The sequence below is a fragment of the Fukomys damarensis genome, unplaced genomic scaffold (assembly GCF_012274545.1).
Source record: "Fukomys damarensis isolate Sample0158 unplaced genomic scaffold, DMR_v1.0_HiC HiC_scaffold_35, whole genome shotgun sequence".
NCBI lineage: Eukaryota > Metazoa > Chordata > Mammalia > Rodentia > Bathyergidae > Fukomys > Fukomys damarensis.
This window is the reverse complement of record NW_022900947.1, coordinates 33,408,849-33,428,608: the sequence shown is the minus strand read 5'-3', so window position 1 is coordinate 33,428,608 and position 19,760 is coordinate 33,408,849. Positions and strand designations below refer to the sequence as shown.

At 36.5% G+C, this 19,760-nt stretch overlaps 1 protein-coding gene across 2 annotated transcripts in view; it reads right to left on the bottom strand.

Annotated features, from left to right (window-relative positions):
- The window catches only part of Grxcr1 (glutaredoxin and cysteine rich domain containing 1), a 220,689-nt gene that overhangs the window by 48,934 nt on the left and 151,995 nt on the right, over positions 1-19,760 (bottom strand). The window lies entirely within an intron of this gene.

Genomic DNA, 19,760 nt, shown 5'->3' with positions numbered 1-19,760 from the left:
TACACGTTAAAGTATGCTATAAAAGTTAAAGGAACACTTTATCAATTTGAAGATTTTTTTTTTTTTGAGGCATGGTTTCATTGTGCAATTCAGACTGGCCTTGAACTTGCTATGTAGTCCAGGCTGGCCTCAAACTCACAACAATCCTGCCTCAGCCTCCCCGGGGCAGGGACTACAGGAGTGCACCACCAGGCTGGGCAAAGCATTTCTTTTTAAATTAGAACATCTGTACTTGAGATGGAGTAGAGATAACAATCAATACAATTTAAATGGTTAGAGTTTTACATATATAAAAACTAAGTAAATCAATATAGTTTATTTTCCTTTTCTTAGTAACACATCAAATAATAGCATATCCTAAAACTGGTGATATCTTCAACAAGGTACCTTACAATAAAATAATGAATGAATCCTTTCCTGATGTTTTATAGCCATGGTTCAATTACCAAATCTGACTCTTCAACCCAAAGTAAAATATATCACAGAGTAGTTAGGGTTACCATTTAACCAGTTGGAAATTCTTCTGTGAATCAATTTATCAAATTCTATAGTCTTTTGAGCTTATTATTAGGAATACTAAGACTGGTGCCATGGGATTGTTCTGAGGTTGAAGTACCATGACACGTGTTCTCATCTTGTATTGAGTGACATGGTCCTAACATGTAGTGAGAAGACTCTGTCATGGGAAAAAAGGACTGAAGGGCCAGAAAGGGAACATACAGAAGCCAACAGAAGTGGGCAGGGGTCAAAGCAAAGCAAGAAGAGACTAGCAACCCCAAAAGGGAAAGGACACACTGGAGCAGAGGCAAGCAAGCAACACAAAGAACCTAGGCCTTATATGATAATCTTTTTCTATGTTTCTCACTAAAGCAGGCACCAGTGACTGCTTGCTTGGAAAATCCAGCCTAGCACTGATATAGTGTGTTAATGGACTTTTAGGTCCTGACATCAACTGGAAAGCCAGACTTTAGTCACTGAACAGATTATAACTGTACCATGAGACCAAGGGTTACCTGAGTCTTTACACAGGGGTACACCAACTAACAATACAATCACACAATTTGCAATACCCTGTGAAGTCAAATTCGAGATTGGAAACAATTACAGATGACCAAATAGTAAAACCAGCCATAAAAAGCATCACCATTTTGTATACAAAAAACATCAGACCACTCTGCCCAGGTGCACATAGAAATACAGTATTTAAAAAGGGGCAAAGTCAAAAAAATATCAGTACAGTGGGCTCTACCTTGTAGAAAGAAGACTTTTCCTAAAGATCACATTTGTTAAAGATGTATGAGTTACTTCTTCCCTCGATAGACTATGGCAATTAAGTTGAAAACCCAGAAGCCTAGCAGGGACAAGCCGGTACCACAGTTCAGAGGTAGGTCAAGAGAAGCAGATATTGGGGACAGACAAGGAGAGTGGCATCTAAAATAGAGAAACCTTACAGAGCGTTCAGCAGTTTTAGTTTGCCAGCCTTTGACCTCAGTGTTTTTAGACATGACTATTTTATATGAAAGTTTAAAATATGGAAATTGATCTCTAAATGATTGTACTAATTATAAATATTTTAAAAGACTATGCAGATAAATACATCCAAAGGCTGAAGGTGGCATGTGTTAATATTCTGTCACTGTAACAAAATACCTAAGATCATCAACTTAAAAGATTGAAAGTTCATTGTGACTCATAGTTCTGAGGTTTCAGTACATGATCTGGCCTCATTGTTTTGGATCTGTGCTAAGGAAGCACATCACTGCAGGACTTCCTGGTAGAGCAAATCTGCTCACTTCATGCCAGGAAGCAAAAGAGAGAAAAAAGAAATAGCTGGGAACCACAATCACTTTAAGGTCATACCCCCAGTGACCTAATGACCTCCCGGTAGGTCCCACCTTTTAAAGAATGCACCACATTCCGTTCCAAATATTGCTACCCTGGGAATACCATTTAACACATGGGTCTCTACAGAACATTCTAGATCCAATCAACAGCACAACACAAATTACCAATTAGTACTTGGAAAAAGAGAGCATGGGCTTGAAAATCTGAGATACCTAATCTCTGCCCCGGTCATATATGGGTCTTTGAGAAGGAAATACACTATTAAATCTCCATGTACTCATCTGTGAAATGTGATAATGACAATAGCTATTCAACAGGTTTGCTGAGAAGATTAAGTAAGAGAATGTCTTAGTGACTTTCTGATTGCTGGGACAAATATCCAACACCCACAACTTAATGGCAGAGAGGTTTATTTTAGTGGTGACCAGGCCAGGGCTGGCTGACTCAAAAGAAGTTAATAGCAGGGCAAAAAGGCATGATGGAGGAAACCTACTCATGGAGTGTTGGACAGGGTGGAGCTAGTGAAGGGAGGAACAGATGAGGAAGACAGACCCTTTTAGGCCTCACCCCAGTGACCATCTTACTCTAACCATGCTGAACCTCCTAACATTACATTTAGCTATAAATTCATCAGTTGACTAATCTGTTGATGAGTATCACATCTTAATATCCAATCACTTCCGCAAAGCCCCACCTGTGAGTGCATGAAGCTTTGGGGGGTGGGGGAACATCTACATATAAATCGTAAGAGAGATATATGAAAGATGGTGCTGTTCTAGGTTAAGCAAAGAAAAATAGTACAGCTCTTATCATGGGGTTTTTCAGATTAAAAATACACATTAGAAAAAGTCAGTAGAAAATACAAAGGCAATTAAGGACAAAAGGTGGATTATTACTATGCTTCAGATTAAGAAATAATGAGAAAGCACCAAAATGTGCAAGGGTCTATGACTCTTCTTCACATTCACCTTTATGGGAAAGCAAGGCACACAAGTTCACTGTAGATATTGCAGATTTTGGAAGAGCTTTTCTGATCTTATTGGAATAATCTGCTTCTTTCTTTACAAGGTAGGTGCCTGTTTTTTCTTATTCTTAGCTGGCTGACCTGGCTAGGAATTCTCCTACTGTATTAAGTAGAAATGGTAAGAGTGGAAAAGTTTGTTATGATATTAGTTGTGTGCTTTTCATGAGTGTCCTTTACTATGATGAAGTAATGCCCTTCTATGATCTGTTTCGTTGAGACTATTTATCAGGAAAAGACAATGAACTAGATGCACATTCTAACTAAAGAGCTCTGTTTTGGTGATATGTAACAGCTTGACAGAGACTCTGAGTTTATGTGCCTTTAAAAGAACTGCTAGGCATTAATTTAGCCCTTAGAATAATTTTTGCAAAATATAGTGGTCAGTGTATAATCACAAACAAGCAATACAATTCCCTACCAATATAAAGTTCATACTTTAAAGTAATAAAAACCAAAAAGTTGCAAAAATATAGAAATACAAATTGTTATGTATCGTGAAAGAAATGTACAAATAGTTATGAGAACATTTTCTTGTGGTGCCTTTTTTTCTTGTCTCAGAATTCAGGAAAGTAGTTTCTAACATTTCATTTCAGAAGAGAAGAATATTAAGAAGTTACAGAAACAAACTAAGTAAAGAGAGTAGGTAAAAATACTATATGAAAATGCAAACTCCCTGAGATGGGGGAAGATTGCAAGTTTGAAATTTTTCAAAGGTCATTTCTTGAAACACACAGAGGGAAAAATATATTACTCTATACAAGTATACAGGGTCAATATATATTGTATTTTACACCCACTTCAAAAAGAGAAAATGAAAATATTAAAAAGCTTTTCTAGTGGCTGACAGAGGTTCTACTGAACCACATTTACATCTCAAAAATATGAATGAAGTAAGGCTAATGTATATAGTTGCACACTAACATTAGCATAACCTAAATAAATGGCTTGCCTATGGTTGTGTAATCCACACTTCAAGTAATCAGATTCAGTCCCATTGCCAACTCCATTGGTATGAAAACCAAAATCAATTATGGAGCAAATGCGGGGTAGGAAGTATGTTGTATATTAGAGTAGACTATTCAATAAAATGTCCTAATAAAGATCTTATTGCACATTTTTAGTACAGTTTAGAAGTAGGTTTCTCCAGGGGTAATTTCTCTGAGTGATTTCTCAGATCACTTTCAGTTTTGTAATATGAATTTTAAATGACACTGCCTTTTTAAAAAAAAAAAAAAAAAAAAAAAAAAAAAAAAATCCCTTCTACATTTCCTTCGTTTTCTTTCCCCGAACAGATTTATCTGAGCATCTGGTCAAACACCTAACAATAGCCTGAATGGTTCACTGTCCTTCTTTTCCCTTTCATGGGTTACCATGGGGATAGTGTGGTGAAGGATGGAAGCCTCACAGTTCCTGAGACCCAGTGACCAAGGAAGCCCATTACCTCTTTCTGCTGATGAAAACAACAACTCTTTAGGAAGTTTGGAAACCTCACAACAAAATGTAGCACACATAGATTCATCGGAGCGGGATGGAAATCGCTATTTGGAGAATAAGGGACTGCCAAGCAGCCACCCTCGGTCCTCAGCCTGAGCTTTTCCCTGCAATAGGCGCCAGGAAACAGTAAGCACTTTTTCACCTGCTCATCTTGAGACAATTCCAAAGTTCTCATGCACTGGAACTGACCCTGGAACTCAGGACCAGAATTAGTCACACCTGTTCCCCACACAGGACGAGCCTGAAGTGGGCTCAGTACCAGAGACTGGAGCAGATCCATCGGGAATTCCTGTTCCTTGTAAGTCCAGTCACAGGCCTCCTGGAACAGGATTCCAGCCTTTCAGTATCTCTAAAAATCATCAAGACCCCAGAAGTTCCCAGACAGCTCCAGGCATTCTGTTCTTCAGCATAAAACAATTTTTTAATACATTTAAAAAATGTTTGTAACATCAATGGCAGATATAATGCTAACCCCTCATTTAACTACCACAAGAACTTGCATGGTGTTACTGTCTTGATTTATAGTGCTAGAAACCTAGGTTCAGAGAGGGGCCTTGACAAGGTGAGAGTTAAATGAAATTTGACCAAGTTAGATAATGGAAACCCAGGAGCACTCTTTCCAAAGTCTTTGTGGTATCCACCTCACACAGCCTCAGAACTTCATTTTCTGTCCCCTCCCCACGGCAGAGTACTGTTAATTCATACATTGACGTAGAGCAAATCCCTTGCCCTTGAGATAATGGTTGTGATTTAAAGATATTTGCTTCTCTACTGAATTATGATGCCATCTTTAACAGAGATTAGCACACACAAGGGTCATTTTAAACATTTTTGTTTGCTTGTTTAGTCTAAAAAGACTTTTGAGGTAGGTAAGTTGTAGAGATCTATTTTTCTTCTTCCTAAAGGCAAAGTGACCAGCTCAGATCATACAGCATGTCAGAAGGCAAGCTGGGACTGGATCCAGATTTCTTGATTATCGGGCAGCAGACCAGCCTGGCACCAAGAATGCTAATTTTAAGTAGCAGACTCTGCTGTGGAAACATGGCTGTGGGGCTTTGCAAAGAAAAGGAAATTTTTACATCTATGGCTCTCTCTTCCTTTCCATTGTGCTTTGTAGGCCTGGTAGTTAAAGGAGTCTAATGAGTTGCTTCAGCATATGAACGTTAAATAAGTGAACGCCTGCCCACCTTGCTCTAAAATCGCTTCCAATTCTCATTTCTTGGACATAACATGATTAAACACCCAATTTGTCTGCAGCAGTTTCCTCTCCTAGCTTATTTTCTGGATCTGTTTCCCTTCTAGCCATTCATTTTTCTTTCTTTTTCAGTTCTGAAGGGAATGATGATTTTCTATGCTATATGCCCCTTCCCACTCCTTGACCACAAATTTTTTTTTTTTTGTCCTACAGTCAAAGTATGGAACTTTGAGGGAAACTTCCTTGTCGCTCTATGAGGCACAAATTATTAAAATATCAATCATGTCATCGACCCTGCATATTTAGGACTGCAAACGGCACTTCACATTAACTTTATCAGAAGCAATAAGAATTATAATCCAAATTTTACAGATGAAGACATCAAGGCTTGGAAATAAACTTAAGGTGCTCAGGAGGAAAACAACAGAACCAAGATCTAAAGCAAGATCTGCCACCTAAGTTCTTGCCCTTTCCTTGGAAAGAGGCCACATAATCTTAAAAACAAATGACCAAAGGGTTACATTGTTCTAGCATTCGGTGACAAGTTGCTATCATGAAGGGATTTCAGCAGGAACAATCATAAGAATCTTATTCTCATCCTTCCACTTCCTCCAAATCTCTGGTGAAATGTCACCGCCCAAGAGAGATCTTGCCTCATTACCCTATAAAAACATCACCCTTTTTTCCTTTTAAATCTAATTTTTTAAGAGTGCTTAGTACTGTAGAGCACTATACCATGCATGGTTAGTGATTCACCAGCACCATAAATAAAACCTCACTGAAGCAGAGACTTAGTTTAGTTCACTAGAATTAAGAACCCAGAATATAGTTTGGTACATAACAGATGTTCAATAAATATGTTCTGGTTTCTTTTCTATACCTCCCATTGGAATTTGCTTTGAATCCCCCTTTTAGTAACTAGATAATCTTGAATTACCTCTTTATGTTCATTTTCTTATCTGCAAAACAGGTAAACTAATGCCTACTTTGTGGGGATTTGTGATTAAATGATTTAATAAATCGAAAAAAACCCTAGCATGAAGCCTGATTCATAAATAAATAATAAGCAGATGTTTTTAGTATCAATACCATTGTTATTATAAGTGCTGTTGACACATATTAGCACCATCACCACCATTGCTATAAACAGAAAGTTCCAATATACAGATATCATCAACCTCACGAACTTGATGGCAAAGTTTAACCTTACAGTTCCACAATGAGCAAAAATAAATCCTACATTGAGGTAAATTGTCCTTCATGTTTGCTTGAAATAGACCATCAGTTCTAAGAGTAGAAACAGTGGATGCAACATAAAAATATCACAAAAATCCTTAAACAGTTGTAGCATATGACATGAGAGGCATGCATGATCATAATCTGTGCAGGAAAATAGTTTTGTAGAACATAATTTCTATGTTGTTACTTTTCCTAGATCATACATTTAAACAATTTGAATTATTTCCTTAGGAAATGTATGTTTGTCTAAATCAGCAACTGGGTATTAGTGGTAAATTTGATGCATGTACTGAATCTTCCAAACCATGCTGCTTTTATAAAACATCTGAGTTATTTCAAATGGATATGCACCCTGTTCCCAACATGGAGACATTAGAAGGGAGTCATAGTTCTGTCAATTCAACATTAGTCAAGCATTGGAAGATTCCACTTGAAAAATCTAGATTTTCTTCTTCTATTCAAAAAGCAAAAATCTGACCACACTGTTTTGTTATGTCCTTTCACGGAAACAGTAATTAGAACTTGGCAGCAACCACCTCCTTGGTATGGTACATATCTCTCGATGTGATATACATATCACGACATTCTCCCTATGTAGACAATGTCTCTCAAAGACACTGTGGGCATCACCCCTTTAAATTGGAGTTCGTCACAAAGCAGCTGGGCTTGTTCGTTCATACATACATTTTATATGGGAAGCCCGCAAAGTTTAATTATTTGAATCAAACTTTTCTTTAGGAAATAACATTGTGCAGTACAATGAAATCCAATCTTGAGCCAGCTCTTTAGCACTCAGAAGCTGTCATAATTTCATGGGTCAACTTTTCTAGGCAAATTTATTCTGGGTTTGTCTGTGTATTGAAATTAATATTTGAAAGCAGTAACCCTCCCCATTATAGGTAGGCACTGGGAAATCTGTGGAGGAGCTGAATAGAACAGAAACACGGAGGAAGGTGGTATTTGTCCTCTTCTTCTACGTAGCTCTTGAACTAAGATTTCAATCTTCCCTGACCTCAATGTTTCCAGTTTACATTCTAGATTTATCCATCTTTGCAGATAAAACCAATAGCAAAGTGAATTCCAAATTCACCTTATTCAAGCCCACCCAATCCCAAAGTGATGAGCTTAGAACAGTAAAATCCAGGCAACAAATGAATCAGAAACATTTCTGCAAATGGGGGTATTAAAAAATTGATTTCTCTCTCATTTTCTGAAATATTCAGATTGTAAATCCAGAAGCAAGTTGCCTAAAATATAGAACAATGACATCAAAATAAGTGCTGATATAGCCTTGCACTAGTTATTTTAATAATGCTTTTCATCTTACTTTACAAAAACATTGGTGCTCTTTCTGAAAAGTGTCTTTTCACAGTTCTAAATGTGTACATATCATGAGTAAATATCAAGCAATATAAGATTAAAATTATTTTCAACTTTCTACATCAAGGAAAATACTGGAATACTCAGCCAATTTTTAGAATGTACTTGAATGTGATAAGAATCTACACTAGGGACCGAGATGCCCATGTCTCAGCTCAGCTCAGTACTTTCATAAGCTCCAGTAGGAAGAGAAGTAATAACAGTCCTGTGGAATTCCCTGGAATAGATTGAGACCTGAGAGAGTGAGGCGAAGCCAGCGAATACCCAGAAGTGGAGAAAAATGAAACCTAGCCTCAGGCAAGATCCCTATTCCTGCCTCCTTCTCCAGGTTCTAGGGCTAACAATGTTGTCACTATGACTATATTGCAAACTTATTTTTTTTGGTACCAGGGATTGAACTTAGATCCTTATGCTTGTGAGGCAGGCTCTGGAACCACTGAGCTAAATCCCCGGCCCTCATGACTATATTGTGGATCATGGTTCCACTTCACCTAAATATAATCTTCCTCAGTTTTTTTTTTTTTGGTTTTGTTTTGTTTTGCTTTGTTTGTTACTGGGGATCGAATTTGGGACCTTGCACTTGCAAGGCAGGTGGCAGCACTCCTGAGCTAAATCCCCTGCCCTCTTCCCCAGGTTCTTAATGTATGCAGGGGAAAAAACTGCTAGAAAATATTTGAGAAGACTTGCAGTCAATACAAGAAGCTAATATATGTATTTTGTGATTTATGAGTCTATTAACTCTATAAGTAATGTAGATATGATTATTACCTTAACTTTACAAGTGAAAAAAATGAGGCACAGAGAATTATGTGTCTAGCCTAAAGTCCAAAAACTACCAAATGATGAAGCTAGAGTTTAATCTCAGTAATTGCAGAACTCAAATCTTCATATGACCCTGTAAATTATTTACTTCCTCTGACTCTGTCAACATTTTTATCTCATTTGCTAAAAACCTAAGAAGTTAGAGGGACTAAGAAAGGATTTCTGAATCTTAAAGTTTCATAAAGAAAGGTTTGAAATAAGTAGTATCTTAATTTCACATTATCATTATAAAAATATTGCAAATTTAATAGCCTAAAACAAGAAATACTATTTTCTTATACTTCTAGGCCAAAGGGCATAACACTGGGTTACAACAACCCATCCCATATTTTTCTACTGTAAATTTGTATAATAGTAGCTGGCTGTGTCTCAGTAGCTGTGCCTGGGGAATATAGAAACAAACTCTTGTGTTTATCCATCTAGTAGGATGAACAGCAAGGTGTGCATACATATGCAAAGGTGTCAGACTTGGAATTTTATCCATGTAATGATCAGCTCATAGGTTTTGCATATGTTTACCTGAGCATCACGGGGGTAAAAAAAACACCCACACCACTCTTCTGTTATGAAACATGTATTTTACCATTATGGAAGGTGGGTGTGACTCACAGTAGCTATGCCTGGGGAAAGCAAAAGCCTATCTTTGCATTCACCCACTTGGCAGACAAATGAAAGCTATACACAACTTGGCAGACAAGGTGTGTACAAAAGCTCCAAAATAGCACCAAGAAAGTATTACCCATGAAATACTCATTGCTAAATATCTGTGTACTTAGGATTTGTTCCTTAAAAAGTTTTCTATTGAAAAACCACATCTTCTTTATCCAGTCTCAAACTGATGGGCAAATGGGCTGTTTTCAAATTTTAGCTATTACAAACTGTGCCGCTATAAACATTGGTGCGCATATACGTCTGTGATATGATTCTTTTAATTCTTTTGGAAAGATACCCAGCAGAGGGATGGCTGGATCAAATGGAACCTCTAGTCCCAGCTCTTTGAGGTATCTCCATATTGATTTCCATAGTGGTTGCACCAGTCTGCACTCCCACCAACAATGGAGTAGGGATCCTTTCTCCCCACAACCCCACCAACATTTGTTATTGTGTGATTTCTTGATAGCAGCTATTCTTTGTGGAGTGAGGAGGAATCTCAGTGTTGTTTTAATCTGCATCTCTCGAATGACCAGTGATGTAGAACATTTTTTCATATATTTACCTGCTGTTTTTACTTCTTTGTCTGAGAAATGTCTGTTCATTTCAGATGCCCATTTTTAAATCAGGTCTTTACATTGTGGGGGGGCTGGTTGTTTTTAGTTCTTTATATATTCTAGATAATAGTCCTTTGTCTGAGGAGCAGCCAGTAAAATTTTTTTTCCCACATTGTGTTTTAAAAGTTAGCGCATCCTAATGTGAAATAGGAAGAAAGGAGCTAAAGGTGTAGGGGAAGTGGGAAGGGTAGGAGAAAGGAAATAAGGGACAATAAAAAATATGAGAAAAGGAAAAAATGGAAACAAAGTCTTTTTAAATAGGGGAGGGTGGAGGAGGTGAAGGAAGGGTAGGGTATAGGGAAAAAATGAGAACCAAGATCTGTCATGTAAAGGTAAAAGATCCCAATGATGAATGTAACTGTACTGTATACTTAAAAAGTACCAATAAACTCAATAAAAAGAAAAAAATATTATAAAAAAGTTTTCTATTGATTTGCCTGGTAGAAGCAGCCTAATTCAGTACAATGGCACATGAAAAATCAGATTTACAAGTTTTGGAGGAGGTCGAAAATGAATCATCAGATTATTCATGCATAGATAATGAACAAGATAATTAATGATTTTGATATTGTCCATGTAAGCCAAAGTTCCTGTGACAATAAAATGGAAAAGAATCAACCAATAGAGATACAGGGAATGCACACCTCCTTGATTCAGATGACAAATAAAACAGCAGTGTGAGTATATATTTGATTCATTGAAATGCTGCAAAATGGTCATGCAACCAAATGAAACAATCCAATGCTATAACTAGGTCTGAAATTATAGTACAAATTTTGGCAGGAGTGAAACGTATTGTATGAAATGCCAGCACTGCCGTTCAATATTGGAGACTGTAACAGACAAAATGCTACAAGATGTTGTGAAATACACAAATGCTTAAATACAAATAAAATGTTCTGTATGCACCAGTAGCCATATTAAAAAATGTAATTATGACACCTCACTAGCTGAATTAAAAGCATTCATACATCTGTTGTAATTAGCAGGGTTTTCTCATAGTAACCTCAGGAATGTAAAAGACTTATGGAAAAGCAACGAGTGTGGGCTTGAGGTTTGTAGAATAACAATGACACTGAGGAGATTTGGTTTCCTTCAAATTTATCTGAGGTTTGATGAGAAAAACCACTCACCAAGAAAGAAAAGAACTGATAATCTGGATGTTATCCATTCATGGTTTGAGAGATTTGTGGGTCACTGTTAAACAGTTTACAAGCCATCTGAATACATGACGACTGAGGAACATTTTGCAGCATTTCGTGGTCACTATAGTTTCAAGGAGTATATGCCAACAGGATCTTCAAAATATAGCATGAAAATTTATATCCTTATACATATGATTTATTATGCTTTCAATTGAGAAATTTATCCTGGAACTTAGCCACCAGGTCCTTATTCATATAGTAATAAACCAAATAATGTTGTGAACAGATTTGATGCTCCCATCCCCCAAACTAATCAGAATGTGACATTGAACAGTTGGCTTAAGAGTTTCCAATTGATGCTACATTTGCTAACAGAGCACAAGTCAACCAAGATAGGAACTTTACCCAGGAATAAAATAAGAAATTCTAAATGATATGTTACAATTTCAAAACAGAGAATTACATGGTATAATCTTTGAATTTCAAAAAGAAATTGGCCTCATATATGGTAAAGCAAACTGATACTGCTGATATCAACACTGCACCATGATGGAAATATTCATAGGGAAACCTTGACAAAACAGAAGCCTGAATAACTTTCTACAATAAAACCAATGGCATGGTAGCTATTGTTGGTGAGTTTTGCAGCAACTATGATGTCACTCTAAACACTCTAAAGTGTTGGCCAATGCTTGTGTTTTACCCAATCTTAAACATGTGTGGCATAGTTTGATAGTTTACAAAGAAAATAGTAAGTGCAAAATACCACAGAGAAATTGTCTTAGAGAACTGAGACTGGAGCTCATAAGAGATCGTTTATAATGAAGGAAAAACAAAATGTCTCTGCTCAGGGAACTATGCAAAAAAATTATGGAACACATTGGCGAACTGACAGGTGAACAGGCAGGCACAGCATCACAAAGACATACTGCCACAGGGAAACCAAAATGATGTCAACTGTGCCCTACAAAAAAGGACAGGAAAAGAAAATATATGTACTATCAGTGTAACTGATACATGTGCATGGAACGTGCTGCTATCATGTGTGAAGACTGCCTTAGGTGTGACAGTTGAAACAAAGATTATTTCTATGGTAGGCTTTTGTTTATATTTATATTGTAGTTCATATAGGTTTTTATTTCTGATGTTATCATTTAGATTTTTATAAGCAAGTAAACAGATGATGTGGAAATGTTGATGTCTACTCTAAGCATTCATTACCTATTGATATTTTATCTATGTCTTATTTTTCTACTAAGTGCAAGTTGTAAAATATATTAAGAAGCCCCTGACAAAAGAGGAAGACAAGAGAGGTGATGAGAACACCTGCAGAAAAGTAAAGCTAAGCACATGTGCTGTCAGTGTATACAATATATGTGTACGGAACATGCAGTTTTCATGTGTGAAGACTGCCTTGGATGTGAGAATCAAAGCAAAAAAAAATGTTTCTGTGGAAGACTTCTGTTTGTATTTTCATTGTAGTTCACATAGGTTTTTATTTCTGATGTGATGCTTTAGGTTTTTGTAAAGAAGTGAACAGCTGATGTGAAAATGTTGACGTCTACTCTAAGCACTCATTACATATTTGATATTTTATTTTATTGATATCTTATTTTTCTGCTAAGTGCAAATTGTGCAATCTCTTGACAAAAGAGGAAAACAAAAGAGGTGACAAGAGTGGCCTGCTACACAGAAAGGCACATGAGCTCTAAGCACATGAGCTTTTGCTGTAAGCAATATGTGTGTATGGAAATGCTGCTGTCACGTATGAAGACTGTCTTAGGTGTAATGATTGAATTAAAGATGATTTGTAGAGTTCTATTGTTATCTTCATTGTAGTTCATGTAATTTATTTCTGTTGTTGCTTTTTAGATTTTGTACACCAAAAAAGTCAATGTTGAAAATGTTGATACTTTTTTGTAAACACTCAATAAATTTAAAAAATTCAAAACACATTTCTTTAATATTTTTCCTTTTAAGTACTCATTGTTTAATATAATAAAATTCATAAATTTAAGAATTCATCAATAGAAATATTCTAAAGAATAAAGTTGGTTATTATATACCCACAACAATGCACCTTTTGCAAGAAAATTGACAATACGTTAGAGGTTAGAAGTGAGAAATCCTAGATGCATTTCAATAATAGCAATCAAAGATGTCAGCAGGGTGACACTCCCTTCAAAGGCTCAGGGGATATTCCTTTTCTCACCTGTCCCCGCCTCTAGAGGTCACTGTTTCTGGAATCAAGGCCCTTTTTTCCAGCTTCAAAGCAGACTACTTCAATCACTGCTTCCCCCAGGCCTGACCTTGCTGACTCCTTTTTAAAAGGATCTTAGAATTACATTATTCTCATTCAAAAAGCTGGGATAACTTTCCATTTCAATATCCGCAGCTCAATTACATATGTTGAGAGTATCTTTTACTGTAAGATCATATATTCATTGGTTCTGGGGATAAGAAGGTAGAATGTTTTTTGCCAGAAGACAAAAAGGTAGAAGGTAGCAGCCTACCATAGATAGATACATAGATGATAGATGATAGATAGATAGATAGATAGATAGATAGATAGATGATAGATAGGTAGATAGATACATTGTAAAGTATCAGATTGTAGGCATAAGAAGAAAAGGACTTTAAGCTAGACAATCTTCAAACAAAAAAGAAACTTGAAGATTAGGTAGCACAACTCAAGTAAATGCAAGGCCATCTCAAGAAAATGCTCAAACTTCTGATTGTTAACCTAGATCATATCATTGTGCTTATCAGTTTGCTTGAGAAATACAAGCTGATGATAATTCCAATGATGTATGAGACACATTTTTCTTCCAAAATCCCTAGTAAAGTCTTTGTGAATAGGACTGTTCTTTAAGTCAATAATACCAAAGTAATGTAAAGGGTATGAAAAAGCAAGTGAATTATAGAGAGGGAGATGATTTGCCTGTTTGTTATCAGTCTTACTGTCTCATTTCTCTTGTGTACTCTTTTCAAACTCTTACCTTGCAATACATTTTACTTCCAATTGTCAAACAAGCCTAAGAAATTTCTATGAAAATCAAGCACGAATCATGATCAGATGAGATAGGTGCCTTATACAACATCAAAAGGAAAATATAATTGAAAATATTTGAAATTTTTGTATAAAGCTAGAAGTTGAAATTACTCCACAAAGGAATCTAGATAATTTTTTCATCCCAGCTTCAAAGAGAACAAATAACCATAAGATTTCAAAGGCAAGAAAGTGTTGCCTTTTATCTCTTCTGAAATTTCCTCAAATTATGTTGCTTCAATAAAATTATTGAAACTGTGAGGCACATAAAGGCTATACAGGCAGATGTTCAGAATAATGCTCAAAACATTAAAAGTCACATCTTTTCAAATAAATAACATACAGTACTGGTTGGGATGACTGATATAATTGTAAAAGTGAAGTTAAACATTTGTTATTTATTGTGGATTCAAAAGAAAGAACAAATTCAAGTATTTTTTGAAAACAGTGATCACAGAGTCGTTACTGGAAAAAATATTTCTACAAATGACCTTCATCAGACTCTGCTTGGTTTGTTCCAAGAGCTCCATACGGGAGTTGATTATAAGATTTTAGAGATTCAGGCATTAAGAAAGGGATCTAAACTGCTAAAGAAGACAGTAAGTACCATCATATGGTAGATTTTACCATGAATGATTTTTATCAGAGGCACAATAAACACTGAAAATAGAAAAAAATGTATTGAGTGAACCCTACATTCCAAGCATTATGTCAATTGTCATTTTAATTATTATAATCCTCACAACATAGTATACAACTGATACTGTTTAATGTCATTATAATTCTCACAACATAGTATGTAATTGATATTATTCCTTTTTTCATTCACAAGGAAAATAAGTCTCAGGGAGATTTTAGGCATTCTCATGGTCACAAAATAATAAGATGTTTCCTAGTGGTGTATAAACATTCCCCTTTCCTAGTTTTTTTCCCCACATACCTGGAAGTTCCTTCTCCATGTTCAGTAATACACTCTTTCTCTTAAATATTGGTTCCTATAAGCTCAGCTGGACCCACTGGCCACCTCATTCCCTCCAGTGACTGCTTCCAAATATTTCAACAGTAACTTGAAGCTGATGAACGCACAAATGTACCTTTCAGTTCAGATTTATCCATTTTTCTCTTTCTTCCTTTCTTTTTTCCCTTCCTTTCTCTTTCTTTCTTTTTTCTTTTTTAATTAGTACATGCTTGCAGTATATGAAGTTTATCAGTTTAGATTATTTCCCCAAAGTCCAAACCTGCAGTCCAACTGCTTAGGTAACATTTCTTCTTGGATACACAGTGTTCTAAATTTAGAATGTCTGGAGCTAATATCATTATTGCCTCTAAACTTAACTTTGTCAGTTGCCTGAAACCTCAGAAACATCCTGATTACTCCAGAGCTTATCCTTAGCAGCTGCCATGTTCCATAAATCAAGTAGTCCTCTCAAGTCCACTTTCTTTATATTTTTCAACCTTTTGTTCCCTACTCCTATCCCCCTAACTGAAGTCACCACAATTTCTTACTTGGATTCAACAGTCACTTCTCTACCTCTAAGATAAGCCATTTCTAATCCTTACTCTAGATATTTATATGTTTTATTTTTAAAAAAAGAAGCCTAATCATGTGATTCCTTGACATAAAGTAATAATAAAACATTGCTTCCTAAAACTTCCCATAACTTTAATGATAAAAGTCAGAATACTTACCAGAGGCCTTCTTTAATGTACCATTTGCCTTTTTCTCTAGTTTGATTTCTCATAACACTCCACTCCATGCATTCCTTACTTTTTAGCTAATATTTACTAAATTCATTGATCTAACATTTTTCAAGTTCTATATTAAAAACTCTCCAGACACATCAAACTGCTCCAGATCTCCAAAACATGTCAAACATTTTAGAGCCTCTGACTTTTCTTCTTGTTTTTTATACCTAGTGCAGACTCCCCTCCATTGCTCACCTACATCTTCCTTCTCACTAGATAAATCTGAGCCAAGCTGTAGTACCTCTAGGGGGCTCCTCTCAGCACTCCCCCTTCAGTGGAAGGAGACTTGGCTATCCTCCGTGTTTACAGCACTCACTTATTGCTCACCTACATCTTCCTTCTCACTAGATAAATCTGAGCCAAGCTGTAGTACCTCTAGGGGCTCCTCTCAGCACTCCCCCTTCAGTGGAAGGAGACCTGGCTATCCTCCGCGTTTACAGCACTCACCCTTTACCACTGTGGACTTCCAGAAACAAAAGCCTTGTGTTATTTAATTATGCATCTTAGAGACTTAACAGCAAGTGTGGCACATGATCATACATACTGCTTTGATCTTGAATGTTAGCGTTCTCCCAAAATTCATGCATTGAAAACTCATCCTCAGCGTAATAGTTAAGAAGTAGGGATTTTAAGAAGTAATTAAGTCATGAGGGAAAAGTCCTCATAAATGGAATTAATGTCCTTATAAAAGAGACCAGAAGGCATTGGTTTATACCTTCTACCATGTGCACACAACAGGCCATCATCTATAGTAACAAGCCCTCACCTAATACTGAATCTGTTGATACCTTCATTTTAGAGTCCTATGCCTCCAGAACTTCGAGAAGCAATGTTTGCTCATTATGAACTACAAGGTTGAAGGGATTATTTTATACCTCTTACCATGCACTGCTTACTGGCTGCCATAAACCAAGCATCCCACCATCATCTTGGAGCCAGTGGAAAATGGACTGAATCCTATGAAAGCATGAGCAAATGGGGTTTCTCCTTTAAGCCGTGTTAAGCATTTTGGTCATACTGATGAAAAGCAGAAAATTGGTCAGAGAAGTAGAGTTGTCACTGTGACTATAAACTGTATTGTAGAAGGGAGAAGTTTGGGAAAATGGACTAGAGAAGCCCAGAATGCTGTAAGAAAAGCCTGATTTTGACTTGAGTGCAGAATGCTAGATAGCTAATAAGAGTGCAGACAGTAAAGAGGCTCAAGAGGTTTCACAATGGGATAATGACTCCACTGGGAAGTGGGCTAGAGACATGCATGTATACTCAGGCAAAAAAAAAAAAAAGTCTACTATTTTTTTATCCTGATACTTTGTGGGAAGTTGAGTTTCAGGATTATGAACTAATTCATTTCATCAATTAAGAAATCTGAAGACATCTCAAAATCATCTTGATGTAGCATGGGTACTACTTGCTGCTTTTAGCCAGATTTAAAATTAGAATTAGGGATAAAAAGTGAATCAAAAACATTTGAAACTCTTAGCTCAAAAAGAACCATGTATATATTTGAACCCAAAGGTGATTTGGTTGATAAAATGATTAGTACCATTAAAAACAAACCAAGTACTTGGAACTGGGACAAGAAGAATGATGCCTTAAAGGCAATCTCAAGAATGAGCAAAACCCTGCCCATCACTAGCTCAAGGGAAAAAAGTATAAACCTTTCATTTGAGAACTCTCAAGCCCCCTGCTGGACAATTGCCTAGGGAATTGGTTGTCTGGGATTCATTTCACCAGGCTCAACTATACAGGTATTCAGAGGCTGCGGCAGCCTTAGTCCAAATGGGCTCAACAACTGTTCAAGCGGGCAGCTGACTTTTACTTTGTCCCCATGATGCTAATTTTTTAGGCATACAAAATCCAAGAGTAATGAAGTCATAGAAACTTTCCCCAAGATTTCTAAGAAAGACCTTGGAGGCCAGGCAGTGTGTTCCTACTGGCAGCAGGGTGTGCAGGGCCGTGAAGATGAAGCAGAAGGTGCAGTGGAGGCCCTAGGAATTTGGAGATGACAGAAATACGGAATGTCTGCTGAGGAAGGCTATAGGCAGCAAGCACAGCCAAACCTAGTAAGAGTCCATGTTTCTATTGTAGTGTCCGTATAAATCCCTCTCATCTGTATTGTTTCCTATGTAATTCTCAACACTTTTGTCTAGATTATTATACACTACCATGTCTAATTCTAGTTTCTCCCCACTATAGTATTCCCTCTCTACCAACATCAGAATAATCTTCAAATTTTTTTCAGCAAATATACATATATTAACTCTGATTTCCTGCCACATAAAATCCAAGCTTCTCAGTTTAACTTGGAAACTTCTTGTTTTGTTTGTTTGTTTGTTTGTTTTGGTACCGGGGATTGAACTCGGTTCCTTGCACTTGCAAGGCAGGCCACCGTAGCTTGGAAACTTCTTTATAAGCTGTCCCAAATGCTTTTATTCCTGTATCCTTTTATCATTCCCAAATATGTTCTGATTAAAATACAAGGGTTTTTTTTCAGGCATGAAACTTACTTACCATTAATATCTAGAATAAGATTTCCCAACATTAACACTATTGCTATTTTGGACCAGATAATCCTTTGAAGGAAAGTGGAGGGCTAATCTGTACTGTTTAGTGTTTTTAAGAGCAACTATGACCCCCTACCAATTACATGTTCATAGCAATGCTCAAATTGCAAAAACCAAATATCTTCAAACATTAACAAGTATCCTCTGGACATTTTATACCAGTTGAGAACAACTGACATAGAGAAATATCTGGTACATAGTGGGTGCCAAAATATATTTCTAAAAGGAATAAATTCATGAATTTGTACTTTAGTGAGGTTTGTACTCTTTTCCCCAAAAAATCTTTTTCCTTCATTCTTATTTGCATGGTTTTGGCCTGATTTTTTCCCAAGTCTGACTACCACCTAAAACTAAGCTCTCTGACTGGTATGTGTCTAATCTAAGAACTCTGTGAGTAGCGTACTAACTGAGGTATCTAGAAACATGCCTTGGAGATTCTGTTTCAGAAGCTCTGAAATGAGCCCAGAGATCTTTTTTTATGAAATATTTCCAGTTATTATTGTGTTTTTTAAATTTGGGAATGAATAGTGAGCTTGAAGTCAAAACAGTAGAATTTCTTTTTTTTAATTAATTAATTAATTAATTTGATTGTTACATTTAAGATATACAAAGTAGTGACATTCATCATTGGAAATTTGCACCTTTACACAATCCATCTTGGTTCTTATTTTTTCTCCACTCCCCTGCCCTCGCTTTGACCCCCTCCACCCCTCCCTGTCTACAAAGACTTTGTTTCCATTTTTCTTTTTCTCATGTTAATTATTCTCATCTTTCTTTTCCCCTGCCCCTCACATTTCCCCTTCTACTTTGCACCTTTTGTTTCTATTTCAAATTATTTTTATATCATTTAGTCCTTATTTACACTTTCAGTTTCTCACATCAGAGAAACTATTTGGTATTTACACATACATGGCCTATTTATTTCATTTAAGAGTATTTCCTGCAAACAGCTTTTTAAAGTCATTTGTATTTTCTCCTGCTACTTAGTC